General features: G+C 51.0%; 1 protein-coding gene across 1 annotated transcript in view; it reads right to left on the reverse strand.

Moving 5' to 3' along the window:
* Nucleotides 1–1,593, reverse strand: part of ZNF469 (zinc finger protein 469) — a 102,407-nt gene extending 100,814 nt beyond the window's left edge. The window contains exon 1 of the mRNA XM_075101195.1: nt 1,149–1,593. The gene's annotated coding sequence lies outside the window, so the exon portion shown is untranslated. The remainder of the gene's footprint in view (nt 1–1,148) is intronic.
* Between the last annotated feature and the right edge of the window lie 12,847 nt (nt 1,594–14,440).

The raw sequence follows: 14,440 nt of genomic DNA on the forward strand, positions 1-14,440 counted from the left end.
AAGTCCTGAATTTGGAAACCAGGCCATCGCAGCCTACGATGCTGGTTTTGCAAAGATACAGCATGAGAAAAAATTAGGTCAGGTTTTGGGCTGCAACAGCACCTTACCACCACCGAAGACAAAGGGAGGGCAGAGAGGGCGTCCCACGCGCATGGGACCTTGAACTCCGCGCTCTCCTGGAGCATCCAGGCAGACATGGAAACAAAGCACACACAGTGTCACACACGCGCGTGGCCTCGATGGCCAAGATCTCCATGCTGCCCACGGCATTCCCTGCTTCCCAAATGCAGCGTCCGAGCGCTGGCTTTCACAGGCTCCACATAGAATCACAGAATCGTTAAGGGTGGAAAAGACCCTTAAGATCATCAAGTCAAACTGCTAACCTGTCACTGCCAAGACCACCGCTAAACCATATCCTCAAGCACCACGTCTACCCTTCTTTTAAATACCGCCAGGGATGGAGACTCAACCACTTCCCTGGGCAGCCTGTTCCCATGCCTGACAATCCTTTTGGTGAAGAAGTTTTTTCTCACGTCCAACCTATGCTTGCCCTGGCGCAGCCTGAGGCAGCTTCCTCTCGTCCTATCGCTTGTTACTAGGGAGAAGAGATTGACCCCCACCTCGCTACAACCTCCTTTCAGGCAGCTGCAGAGAGCGAGAAGGGCTCCCCTCAGCCCCCTCTTCTCCAGGCTAAACCCCCCCAGCCCCCCCAGCCGCCCTCCAGCACACTTGTGCTCCAGACCCTGCCCCAGCCCCGCTGCCCTTCTCTGGACACGCTCCAGCCCCTCAAGGGCCTTCTTGTCCCGAGGGGCCCAAACCTGAGCCCAGCATTCGAGGTGGGGCCTCCCCAGTGCCGAAAAACATTTGGGTTTCTACAGAGGAATTATTTTGCGAGGTGCAGTACAACTGTGGCTCACCCTGTAAGTAGCATCACCTCGTAAGAACATATACGCACATAAATAGGGAAGGGATGGCGCAACCTTTATGGCTTTATGTCCAGAGGTGTCTGGGGTGTCTTGAAGCAAACAAAACCTCAAAGCAAAGTCCTGGCCCTAGTCCCTGGGCACGAGAGCACAGGAGATAAAAGCATTCCGCAACTGCGTTCGGCGATTTACGAAATCAGGAAGAATAAGAGGCTATTTCCTTACCGTTGCTTGATCACGTCCACACTCCAGCAGGCAGCAGCAGGGTCTATGATGGCCTTGGCTTTAAGCCGTGCTCCCTCTCCCACTCGAGTCCCAGTCCCTCACCTGCTGCCAAACACCTTTGGGAAGGAAAAAAAAAAACAAACCATCAAGAGATTTTGTTAGCAAACAGAAAGGTCTGTGTTACTGCTCCGTTTTCTTACTAATCACTTAATCCAGGGATATTAGCAATAGAAACAGGAACTAAGGGAAAACATCTAAGAAATTTCAGAAGATGCTCAAAGGCAGAATAAGCATCACTTGCGACAGCAGTGCTAATGTCTGGCCCCCAGGTACGTGGCTGGGAAGGACTTTCCATCAAACTACACATCTTCCTCCAGCTGCGGTGATGCTGTTCATGGAGTTAGGGCCCCCTGTAGCCCCCAAAACTTTGGTTCTTTCCCCAAACACCTTCCAATCTTTCTAGATACCAGCCAGTCCCTCAGGAGCAGCGGTTCCTCCAGGCTTGGGGAAATAGAATCATAGAATCATTAAGGTTGGAAAACACCTCTAGGATCATCAAGTCCAACCATCAACCCAACACCACCATGTCTCCTAAACCACATCCCTAAGCACCACATCTACACATCTTTTACATACCCCCAGGGATGGTGACTCAACCACTTCCCTGGGCAGCCTGTTCCCATGCCTGACAATCCTTTTGGTGAAGAAGTTTTTTCTCATGTCCAACCTAAGCTTGCCCTGGCGCAGCCTGAGGCAGCTTCCTCTCGTCCTATCGCTTGTTACTAGGGAGCAGAGACCGACCCCCCCCTCACTCCAGCCCCTCTCAGGCAGCTGCAGAGAGCGAGAAGGGCTCCCCTCAGCCCCCTCTTCTCCAGGCTAAACCCCCCCAGCTCCCTCAGCCGCCCCCCAGCACACTTGTGCTCCAGACCCTGCCCCAGCCCCGCTGCCCTTCTCTGGACACGCTCCAGCCCCTCAAGGGCCTTCTTGTCCCGAGGGGCCCAAACCTGAGCCCAGCATTCGAGGTGGGGCCTCCCCAGGGCCGAGCACAGGGGCCCCATCCCTGCCCGGCTCCTGCTGGCCACCCCAGTGCTGACACAAGCCCGGGGGCTGGTGGCCTCCTTGGCCACCTGGGCACTGCTGGCTCATGCCCAGCCGGCTGTCAGCCAGCAGCCCCAGGTCCAAACTGCTCCTCTCCAATGCCATCTTCCCGGTGCTAAATTTGGGCATTTCCAGATCAGAAGAAGCAACAATAAACCTTAGGGTTTCCCGTGCTTCCTCCTCTTCCCCCAGTCCTCTCCAGACCCAAGTGGCAGAGCAACCAGTGACCAGCTCGATGCACCTCCCGTGACAGGGTGTCCTGTCCCCAGCCTCCCCCATGGCAGACCTGCCCAAGACGATGGGCAGAGGGGCCGAGCTGCCCCCCAGCTCTCGCTGCAGCCTGCCATGGGTCAGCTTTCCGCCGAGCCGCAGAGAGCAACCATCATCCTTCTGACAGCTTGGGGGGCATTTCCAGACCGCTGGCCTCGCTTTCTGTCACTGCGGATAGGAAAAAATCTCCAGTCATCCAAAAATGGATTCCAGCGGGCCCTGCAGGTAATTCTTGAAGCTTGAGACAGGCCTGGAGAGCGATCATTCCCCTCTTAATCCCCTAAAAACATCCACAGCAATGGCAAACCGGCTTCACCCACATGTCTGCCCCTTCCCCTGGAGCCCCATCTCTCCCTGTTCGGACTCGGACAGACAAAGGCTGCCACAAATCTCGGCTTTCCCAAGAGTTTAGTTTCAGGTCAATGAGCCTATGAAGAATAATTGCATCGAAGGAATGGCACATGCCATGTCTGTGATGTGATGCGGCTGGAAGGGCTTTCCCCAGCCGACGCCAGCTCCTGGTCCGTGCTATTCCCGAGCTGCCTGGGTGCCGCCGCATCCTGGAAATGCCTGGACCTCATCCAGGCACTGAAAGCCCCTGGAGGTGTGCTCAACTGGTGACCCTTCACTCCTCTTCCCATCAATACGTGTTTATATTTATGTGTTAACATAGTATAATATATTTATAACGTTTATAAACACACTTTATGTGTTTATATTTACTTATGTTTTGTGTTAAGCTAGTATTAACGCAGGTGTCTCGCTACATAGGGGGTAGGTAGAGATTGCAATGGTAAGAAAAATAAAGCTAATTACCTACTCCTTCAGCAAGCACACATACCCGTTCCACGCACGCTTGTATATGCTTCAGGAGCAATTTTCAGCAAACATAACACCAGCCCTTTCCAAAAACAAGCTGCCGGACAAAGCCATGCCCTGCCTGGCCACCTCCGCCTTCCTTCTGGGCGCTATTCCCCACCGAGGCACACGCGCACGGACGCCCTCACACGATACCCTCTGCCCCTCGCTGACAAAAACTGCCGAGAACAAACCAAAAAGAAGGCCCGTGAAGCAGAGGGATTGCGACAGATGGGCAAAACTAGAAACAGCTCTTTGTATATGTGCTTTTTTTTTTTATTTTTGGCTAGGAGACACCAGAAACTAAGGCCTTCCGTATCCAAATGGCCTCGTTTTGCTTTAAGTGTTTCCCATTTTTAAAGCCTGTCCACAGCTGTGTATATAGTGCTCTATAAATATTTCACTGAACCCGCAGCGCGAGCCCTTTCCTTCAAGTTCGTCCTTCGACACTTCCTTTTCGCTCTTCGATGATGCTCAAGTAGGAGCCGCCTGGGGCTGACCCCAAGCTGTCAAACGTCCGTGCGGCGCAGGCCGGGGAGGTAGAAGTGATGATAACAGCTAACGAGATCACGCAGTTATCATTTCTAGAGTTAGGATCATCACGACGCACGTTTTTTTCCCGCAGAGAGGTTGGAAACCAAACTGTAAAGGATCTTTTTTTTCTCCTTTTCTAATCATCAGCTCACTTGAATAATGGGAAGAAAGCAGGATATCCTACCACCTCCTACCAAAAACGGATACGGCAGTGTTTCTAGGGACTGCTGTGTTGAAAACGAGGATCACAAGATGCAAGGAAAGAGAATCTGGGTATCAGCCCTCCTCCGGTGTCTCTTTAACTCTGCAGGTGACTTGCTGGAACTTGCAAGTGCCACCCGAAACGCCCCTTTTCCCAGCACATCCTTTAATGCCACAGAGAAGGAGCAAGGGTTCGCAGATCAAGGTTTCTCCTCCGAAAGCCTTTTTGGTGATCACCACCCAAGTCCCACCGGCACTGCCGAGTCCCACCCCAACTTTAACAGGGTGGCTGCTGTGCAGGGTATTTCTCACCCCTTTCCTCCATCCCCTAAGGACTTTGCTTTTCAATCACAGTAATATCATGCGTGCTCCTCCCAGCCTCTCTCTAAGACTGGATCTGTCCTTTGGTAGGTCTAAGCCAGTGGAAAGGATCCTGCCCAGTTTATTTGCACCCAATCCCAAGAAATAAAAAAAAGGTCCTAAATGAATGAAAAAAAGGAAAGGAGGAGAGAAAGCATGACTCCAGCAGTTTTCATGGCATTTGGGAGGGCTGGAAACAGTGATGGCAATAATTGCCCATAGCTTCCCCAAAACTGCTTGTCACAGATTTTCCAAAGGCTGAAAAACACAGAGATATATATTTGTAAGTAACCACCAGACTCAATCAGCTCATCTCGACCAAATACTCCACAATGACATTATTCCACAATGGCATAATCCTTAGAGAAAAACCACAGCATTCTTGGACCCCAAACAGAAACTCGACACACGTAATACCTAATACTAGAGTGTACTTTATAACCTGCTTTCCTATGAGTCATTTTCCATCCCACTATCTGTTGAAAAATGCTTTTTTTTTGTTTGTTTATTAAAGATTCTCTCAATGGTTTTATTGATGACAGGAAAAGGGAGCGAACGAGGCAGAGATTCGGCATCCCGGAGACCTGCCACCGAATCTGGCCTAACTAAAGCCATCTGCTTGGGACAGGAGCCGCAGCCACCAGACCTGCTGCCAACATCAGTTTTTAAAGGGACAGTGCTAGAGCGGGCGGGACGCAGGCTGGGCTTTGCCTTTTAAAACAAAGTTGTGTTACAAAAAAAAAAGAAAACAAAACCAAAAAAAAAAAGGAGAGACACATGCTTTTTAATTTACTGGGAAAGACATGGGATGGAAGGACGAAGTTGTTTTGTTTTGTTTCGACTGTCAAAGACCAGCTTTCTTGGCACAAATGGAAACACCCCTAGGCCTGTCTGGAAGAACCCGCGCTGGGCAGCGTTTCAGCCAGCGCAAGAAAACGGGCAAAGAAAACCCTCTACCAACCCAAAAAAGCGGAACTGGCTGGTCTAGCCCAACAGTCCAAAGCAAAGCTTCTATTCAGGCCTCGCCTGTGCTAGTGTCCGCGCAGTGGGACCCATTTAAAGCCAGCAAGAGGCAGCTCAGCATCACCCCTGTGGGTGCAAGGCGAAAGAAAGATAAACCACCCATTTATTTAATAAATACATTTAATTGTGCTATTTGATCAATCTTCATAATCTCAACAGCTCAAGCCTGAGCCGTGGGGGTTTATTTTCCAATTTAATCTTGGCAAGACCCATTTAAACGCTATAAAGTGAGTAGCAGCATCTCGTGGGGATGTTGCAGGGAGCTGAAGGGCGCTGGACGGAGTCGGGGCTGCTACGAGCTCGTACAAAGCCAGGCGGACACGGGGGGGTGTGTGTGCCCCAGCAGCGACAGCAACAGCTCCAGACTTCAATAGATATTTAACCAACTAAACCCCTTCATTTTGAGTTAGAGCATTCAACTCTGCTTCCCCAATCTGTTTTGGTGGCAAGCTACCAGGTCACTTGATGAATGGAAGGCTGACCCTTCCTTCCCCTCCTTCTCCTAAGTTACCAGCCATAGGATGAGAGGAAACGGCCTCAAGCTGCATCAGGGGAGGTTTGGATGGGATATAAGGAGAAATGTCTTCCCTGCCAGAGGGGTCAGGCCCTGGCACAGGCTGCCCAGAGAGGTGGGGGAGTCACCGTCCCTGGGGGGGTTCAAACACCGTGCAGACGCGGCACTTCAGGGCACGGTTTAGGAGGCCTGGGGGTGTTGGGTTGGGGGCTGGACTTGATGATCCTAGGAGGTCTTTTCCAACCTTAATTATTCTGTGATTCTATGAAAAAAAGAGCTCCAAGTCTTTGCTTACAGGTTATGCTGGGTTTTTGCTGGATGTTAGGACTTTCTAAAGGGAAAGAAGAAGAAAGCCCTGCAGGCAGGGGTCTTGGGCACGCTCCAGCTCTGGTTAGCCAAATCTAGCCGATGGCTATGGAGAGGAACTCATCCTAGCTTGCCCCATTCCGCTTGAGCTACACAAGACTGACAGTCACCAGCCCACCGGCTGAACAGGCCAAATATCAGAGATCACCAACCAGCACAACCCATCTGTGCTAACGACTGATGAAACAAGCAACAACGTGTTCATGGTCTGCAGGAGACCCGATTAACTGATGGTTGTGATCCGTGCAATAGGCACCATGAATCAAAGGACTCGCAGCAGATACGCTCGCCTCCTGATGACGCCCGAGCCGCCGCCGTCGTGAAGGAGCGCATTGTGTGGAGCTCTCGGCATATGGTGGGACTCGCTGTTCACATTAAAACTAATAATCACAGATCTAAAACGATAACATTAGGAATAACCTTGCTTCAAATAGAGGTTCTGTCTTCCCCAGCTTTGGCCAAATACAAAGAATAAACTCAGATATATGCGTTTATGTACATCTATCATAAATACACGACACAAGCAAGACAGCCAAGTCAGGTCTCCTGACCTACTTGTGGTGCTGACAGGAGGTCCCTAGTGCAAAAGTTACACGTTTGCCTTATAGTCATTCTTAAACAAAATGAGCAAAGGTCAAAACTAAGTTCCCGTAGGAGGGGAGGGCACATTTGCTGTCCAGATGGTAACAAAATATGAAGGCCTTTTTCTGTGAGCAGAATGGACAAATAGACGCTCTGCAGCCCTCACGTCATTCCGACCTTCATGCTGTACAGTACACATATGCTTTTTCTCTTGGCCTTAGGCATCAGAGATGGAGTTCGGGACTAGCAAAGCAGAGTGCAGGGAGGGTACCTTATTCATATGGTACCTGGTCTCGTACTGCACCAAGCCCCGAGAAGCTCACCCTAAGGCTCAAGCACCTTCATAAAGCCCTGTGCAAAGTCCAACACTGGGCTGAAACCCCTGTCTGTGGCACGTGGGGTTTCATTTCCAATGTGAAATGAAATATTTCCACATTTCCAATGTGTCCAACCCTAAAACTACTCAAGAGTAGTCTCTGAAACTCGGAGAAGGTCTGCCGGGGGAAGAAGAGAAAAGAGACCCAAGGCTGGGATCGACACCAGTTTAACGATATTTCTCAGAACAACTGAGTTAACTTGCTGGTTTCTAAAAAGCACGTTAAAAAATTCTCACCATTTGTCTCTCTTGGGGACAAGCACCAAGGCTCAGTGGAGCAGGTTGCCTTCAGCAGCAACAGCTTCCCACCCTTCGGCGAGATGTTTTAACTGGGGATTTCTGTTACAGTGGTGTTGCACAGAGGCTAGAGAGCTTGCGAAGAGCTGCAAGAGAAGCATCAGGGACCTAGGGAATGGTGTTTCAGTGACTTTTCCCATTTACCATTGCCACCACAGTCGCACCCAAGCCATACCTGGCCATGCAGGGGAAGACAAGGAAAGGCAGAGCTCTTTAAGCCTCCATCCTGCCATCAGCCAGTGGTTTGGTGACTGTGGTCCAGGTCCCACAACAGGGAAGACGCACATAGCAGCTTCATCCAGACCGCAGAGCAGAACTCCCCCACAGAAAGCACTCTGCGAAATCTCAAAGGCAAAAAAACCCATCCCCAAAACCCAACAGGGCCATGGCCCAGAGTCAAAGCGCCTGGGTCCTTGGGTCCTGGAAGCAATGCTGCAGACTGAAAGCTGCAACGATTCCCAGTTGTTTCTGTTTTGTTTTCTTGGCCTAATTGCTTTCAGGCTGTCAATAGCTGCATGTCCTCCGCAGAGCCAAGCATAAATCTAGTCAAATCCTGACTTATCCTAGAGCAAAGAAACATCCTTTTTGTTATTCTAGCCAGGAATGTATGCGTTTTTATCGGCCTGCGAAGTGCAATCAATACCCTCGGAGCAAAGGTACTGCCCACCTGCCACCTCCTCTTTCTCTACCCCACAAAGAGATCGAGCTTCTTACAACCTGTTTTTTCCTAGGTTGAACTACCAGGTAAGAATGAAGGTCTCCAAAGGCAGGAGGATCAGCGCTTTTCAGCTGCAGCTTTTGTATCTCACTCCAAACGCTGAAGCTAATGCAATATGAAAACTATTACCCAATCGCAGAGGAAAGCTAATTCTCCAGGAGAGTCTGAAACATGCAAATATAACCATGATATTTGCCATTTGCAACACAATGGAAAATTGCTAATAAAAGTTCCCATTGTGTCGGGGATGTAATACTAACCGCATGGTATTTCTCCCTCCCTCCTCCCTCCCTTCCCCTTTGCAGCCAGGCAGCTAAAAATGGCTTAAAACTCCCCAGCGCAAATGCTCGAGGTCAAACAGTGATGATGAAGCACCAGAATAAAGAGTTTGGAGACCGTCTACCGCACAGCCCGTTGCTCCCTTCCAGGCTCGGGGGATGCAGTGCTCCCTCTCCATGCTCAAAGCCCAGGAGCACTGCCCGTGACTCCAGCTTGAGGGCTGGCCTCCCTGAAGTGCAGGAGGCTCTAAGACTCTCCTCTAGCCCCCACTTAATGCCACCCCACGCTCTCAGCACCGTGCCATGGGGTAAGCTGGGCTCCCCCATCCCCAACATCTCCAAAACACCACGCCAGCACCATCCTTCCTACCCTGCCGCTGAGCCGCTGCGCACGTTGCCTCTGTCCCATGCAGCGTGATACGAGACCTTTCCCCATCCTCACGGCTCTGAAGGCACCTTGCTTTGGCCACAGTTCTCCCTCCTCCTTCCCCTAAGGGGAAAATGTATGTGCACGCATATGCTGCATTGATATCTGCCTACACCCTTGTCCCAGCCCCAGGAAAGGAAGCTCAGACACAGGAATTAAAAACTGGGCCAGTATTTTCGAGGCTGGATGCCTAGAGTGGGGCTCCTCGATCCATCTTTCAGCTCAGAGACAAACAACCTGATTGCTTTACAACCCACGCGAGCACCTGCAGCTCCCGGCAGCCTCCTTAAAGGGGGTCAGCGCTTGCAGGGATGCCAAAGGAGGGATCGCAAGCCTGACTCTGGGCTCCCTGCTTTGAGGGATGTGAGTTTTCCCGAGGGTCCTTCCAACTCTGAGTCACTTCCTTCCACCCCAGGCTTTTAGGCTCAAGCAATGAGGCGGCAGCAGCAGGACAGGGGTCAAAAGCAAGCGAAAGGAGGCAAGCACAGCTCACACCTCTGCCCTGCTTCTTTGGAAGGGCACTGGCCTCTTCCACTTTGTGCTCTTCCCCACAGCATCCTTTCTCCTACCAACATCTCATGCCCCAGACCATCAGCATCTCTGCTGTGCCCCAGCCACTCCTCCAGCCCTTCCACAGGAGGAAAGCGTAGGAGTAGGAGTAAAGTGTGGTGCACACGAGATGCAAAACCCTACGCAGATCTTGACAGGCTGCAGGAAAAACACCCATTAGAGGGCAATCGGGGGCAATTAAGACATTTCGGCTGAAACCAGTGGCTTCGGTGTTTCACGGAGGCAGCCAAATGGCTTTATTTCTGTGTATTTGTTAGTAATCTCATTATTTACAGGACCCATGTGCTCTCTATTACCTCCCATATTCCGATACTGAAGGGACATCTGAGGCTGGTTAGCCTGTTTGTAACGGGTCCATCTTCAGCTTTTTGGTATTTCCTGGTTGGGACGTGACCAAATCAACACACTCCTCTTTCCACTTAAAAATGAGTCCCTCCAAGGAACTGCACTAAGCGATTACCTTGTTCAGCAATTCCTAACGTACAAGCTGCCTTGGGACTTTGTAGGTCTTAGAAAAGAAAAAGCAAACGCCAAAATTCAAAATCGAAAACCAACAACAAAAATGTAAAACCCTCTGTGATTCCCGGAGTTGTCCACTGGTGAGTGCAGGCAAGGAAAATAGTTTGGGGATTAGGACCATTTCAAATGAGGAGGTATTTCAGGGTTCTGTTCAGGGGAGTGGTGGTGGTGTTGATTTTTAGGAGGACGGGAGAGTTAGCTGCAGATGTCAGCTGCACGTCTGCAAGCAGAGGACACGCTGCCAGCACCTGAACCTCTTTCCACTCGGTTTTCCCCTTTAACTTGCAGCTGACAGAGGCTCAGATGGAAGAAGCCACATGAACAGCAGCATCCCTTCCCGGATGCTGAAGGCATCTGCTCCAGCTGATTTAAGAAGCAGCCGTCTGAGAACCTCTGTCTTGTGTATCTCGTGAGTCTAACCACTCCCCGAGGCACAGGTTTGCTCTCCCTGCTGGCATTCCTACATTTCATGGTGCTGGTGTTCAGCAAATCTTTGCTTACAGCATCTTCCTTTTGCCCTGAGAATCCCATTCTGTGCTCAACATCTGGTACTTTCAAGGAGATGAAGTCTGGGGAGGGTTTCCAAGCTGTTGGGTTCAGGCAGAGCAAGTGACTCACTGACGGCTTCAGCACGAGTTGGTGACCCATCCTCAGCCCCAAACAGGCGCCCTCAGCTCGGCTTCCTTACGCCCACCCATACCCAGCAAAAGACGTGGGCAGCGAGTGCGCTCCCTTCCCGACTGCACCACCCCCTGGAGCTGGTCCCACGGAGCAGCCCCCGCACCACCAACCAACCAACTGGAAATCCTTTGAACCCAATATGGACAGCTTCGGAGACTTATTTCTGCAAACCACGGGACCAGCAGGGCTCATTTCTTTTCTCAGCACATGCCCAGGAGCACCCATGTGAACACGAGATACGTTTCTGGACAGTTTGCGTACCACAGTTATCGCTAAAACTAGTAGCATGTAATGAGTCAGAGTAAAACCTTCTCCAGGGCAGCCAAAGACGGTCACAGCTGGGATCCAGAGGTTGACATGCCAGGTCTAAAACTCCCTGTCAGAAAAGAGCGTGCCCTGCCTTGCCCTGTCCCCTTGAGAGATGAAACCATGCCTGTCGCTTCCTGCAGGGAGAGGCGCGCCGTTGGGCTGCACGGGCGGCAGGGCCTGCCGGGAAAGCTTCGTTGCTCTTACCACACTTGGAATAGAAGGAATTGAAGGGGCAATTCCCAGGCAGCTGTGACGGGCATCTGCAGAGCTGCTAACGCAGATAGCACCCTCGCTCTGCCCCACCACGGACCCCTGAGAGCAGCTAAAAGCCACGCAAACCTGACCCCTGACAAGCCTGCCTCTACCCTTCCCAGAAGCTACCTTCAACATCGTGACCTTACACACCACAGAGGTTATGAGTGCCAGCAAGGATCCATCTTAGCACGTGCCTGTCAGCTGGAAGTGGGGGGGACCGTCACAAGCTGCAGCTCACGACCACCTTCATTGCTGCCAGGTCCTGCCAGCACAGCTCGATAGGCAGATTTGCTGGCATTTCTAACTTCGCTGAGGTTCACGGGTGGCCCAGAATATGACAAAATACTGAGTTGTTAGCAAAGCAAAGAGATTTGGGCTGGAGTTCCTGGGTAAATCTGCCAGATGTGTCACTTTTACTCAGAGCCGAATTGGCAGATCTTCGCTGCTGGGGAAAAAGCTGGAGGGGAAGGAAAGGAAATCAAACAATTTCCCAAGTCACCTGTTTCCTTTATGCCAGCGCTGCCAGCTTCGTACCGAAAAGTACAGCCTGCAGACTTAACTCGTGCTAAACGGGATCTCTTCTCCACTCCTCCACTCGTTCTCCCACTCCCTCTGCACCCCTTGACTAGAGCCATTCCGAAGCATTTCACACCTAATTATTTATTATCCCTAATGAACGTTCTCATGCATCCACCCCTCTCCTCGGATCTGTAGCTGGTTTTAATCGGGCAGCTCCATCCTCAGCGGAGAGAAGTTGTGCAATCTCTCGCACACATCTGCCACCAGCCCTGCCCCACCTCGACTGCTATTTATTTTAATCCCAAACAATGAGTCTCAAGGACTTTCTCTGGTCTGTCTATTCAGGGAGAAGCGTCAGTCACTGCAGGGGGAGAGAGGGACCTCACCGAGATAGTGTTCCAGGCCGATGCTTAATCAACATGATGGCCTCATTAACAGCACACCCCAGATAACGCAATCCTTGCAGCGCTGGCATTCCTTCTTGCTGAGCAGGCGCATAATAAATCAAGAAGAGATTTGGTGGGAAAGAAAAGCCCTGCTCTGTTCCCATGTGCTCTGGTGGTACATGTGCTCTGTTCCCATGTGCTCTGCCCCAAAGGCCCCGAAACCTCTGCTGGGATGGAGTAACTGGAGATGATCGACACCACCTGCAAACACCTCCCCGACTCCCAGCACAGCCGTCCCCAGCCGGACCCCTCAGGCTGCTACCGATGGCGAAGGCAGCAGTACGACCCTGCAACGGGCAGCTGGACATCTACGGCAGCCATCGGCAGAGATGCTGCAATCAACTCTCCCCAGGGTAAAACCAGTCCCTGAAATCCCCCCAGAATCACTCAGCTGTTTTGGAAAGCTTTCCCTTTCCACCACTCGGCACCTCAAACCCGATCCGGGGCAAGCGAGGTTTTGGCCCATTTTTTTTCTCCTTCTTGGGTCTCTTCTTGCCTGCCTGTGATGATAATCCGAGCTCCTGCCTGGCAGGAGGCAGACAAATAAACAGGGCTGCGCGGCTCGCAACCCAGCCTGAAACCAGAGTGTCCTCGCCCCAGAGAAGCGCTCCTTGTGAAGCCAGCTCGGCGTGTGAGCCGCGTTCCCAGGAGCGCATCCATTTACTTGAAAGCCTAAATGGAAACCCTTTGAAAATGGTGGGAACAAAAAGGGCATAGATTGGTGCTTGGTCCTGCAGAATGGAGCTCTGCCTGGCAGACGCCCATCCCACAGGGGAAAAAAAATATTCCACAATGTCTGTTCATTTTCCATCCATCCTTTCTAGGTAGCCTGCGTTGTGTGCTCGCCTTGTGAAGGAGCAACATGAATTCAGGCACATTATGGACAACTTTCCTCATCCCATAAATGCTCGCAGCCTCCTGATGCTGCCGGCATCCACTGATGAGGGCTAAGAGATGAAGAACTGACCCAAGGCAGAGAATTGTCGTCTCCTCATAGCCCCAGGTCTCCTGGAAATATCCCAGGGAGGATTACAGCTTGCGAGTACCCCAGCAGAGGTTGCAAGCTGGAGAATTTCAAGGGAGAGGGACGGAGGGAAAGGCCAAGAAGCAATCCAACAGCACAGCAAGTTTTCATTAAGACTGACTTCAGATTTGGCGTTCAAGCACTTCTCAGATCCAGGCTGCTTTGCATAAAAGGACAGTTTTTACCCCAGTGAACATCATGGTTTAGATTTACATCAAGGCTTTTGGTCTGAGTCTGTTTCGCCTGCTGTGGGAATTTATGGGTAACTACTTTTTTCCTTGGGAGCTCTGGAGATGATGGAGCCCTTGCCCAAAAAGGCCTGCCGCATACTTGTTGGGATCTCACCTTGCACTTGGCAGCTGGAAGAATTCGACTGCATCTACCTAACATCCGGAAAAAATCCATGTGGTTTGGATTCAGAGGAACAGTCAAGAATTTTGAAAGCAGAGGACACAAAGAGTCCCACAGACAAAAACCACTGACATTCAAACAACCTCATGTCAAATACCTTGGTGCTGCTCTCATGTTCCCCGGCACAAGACTCTGTTGAGTCTCTTGATCTATTTGAAGGAAGGCAGTGGCTCACGCAGACCAGCCAACGCGGCTCCCTCAACAGACCTATTCGTTCATGGCTCTATAATCGGAGACAGGCCTGAACGAAGCCCCAGATCAGAGAACGTCTAAATCTGGTGGAGGCAGGAAACTTCAAAATCCAAACCCAACCCCCAGTTTTCTGAGAGAACTTTTTAATGGGGCCGAAGTACGAATCCACTTATGGATTTCTGAGGTGTTTGAAATCTGAACTAGAACTTGGACCGTCTTTCCAGTTCATTTTTCAGCTCCTCTGTTACTTGAGAAGCAATAGTCTCCCTCCCAACTTCAGCCTACTTATTTTTCCATTTATCCCAGAATAACATCATTCCTTCTCCAAGGGTTACCCTACAGGGTACCAGTACCTTGTAGAGAATATCTTGGCAACTTGAAATGAAAATCTTCACGGCGGCTCCACTGCAAAGCCTAAATGTGGTTTGCAGCTCTGCCTGAAAACAGGCAGACAGTGACTTAGG

The sequence above is a fragment of the Phalacrocorax aristotelis genome, chromosome 8 (assembly GCF_949628215.1).
Source record: "Phalacrocorax aristotelis chromosome 8, bGulAri2.1, whole genome shotgun sequence".
In the NCBI taxonomy this organism is placed as follows: domain Eukaryota; kingdom Metazoa; phylum Chordata; class Aves; order Suliformes; family Phalacrocoracidae; genus Phalacrocorax; species Phalacrocorax aristotelis.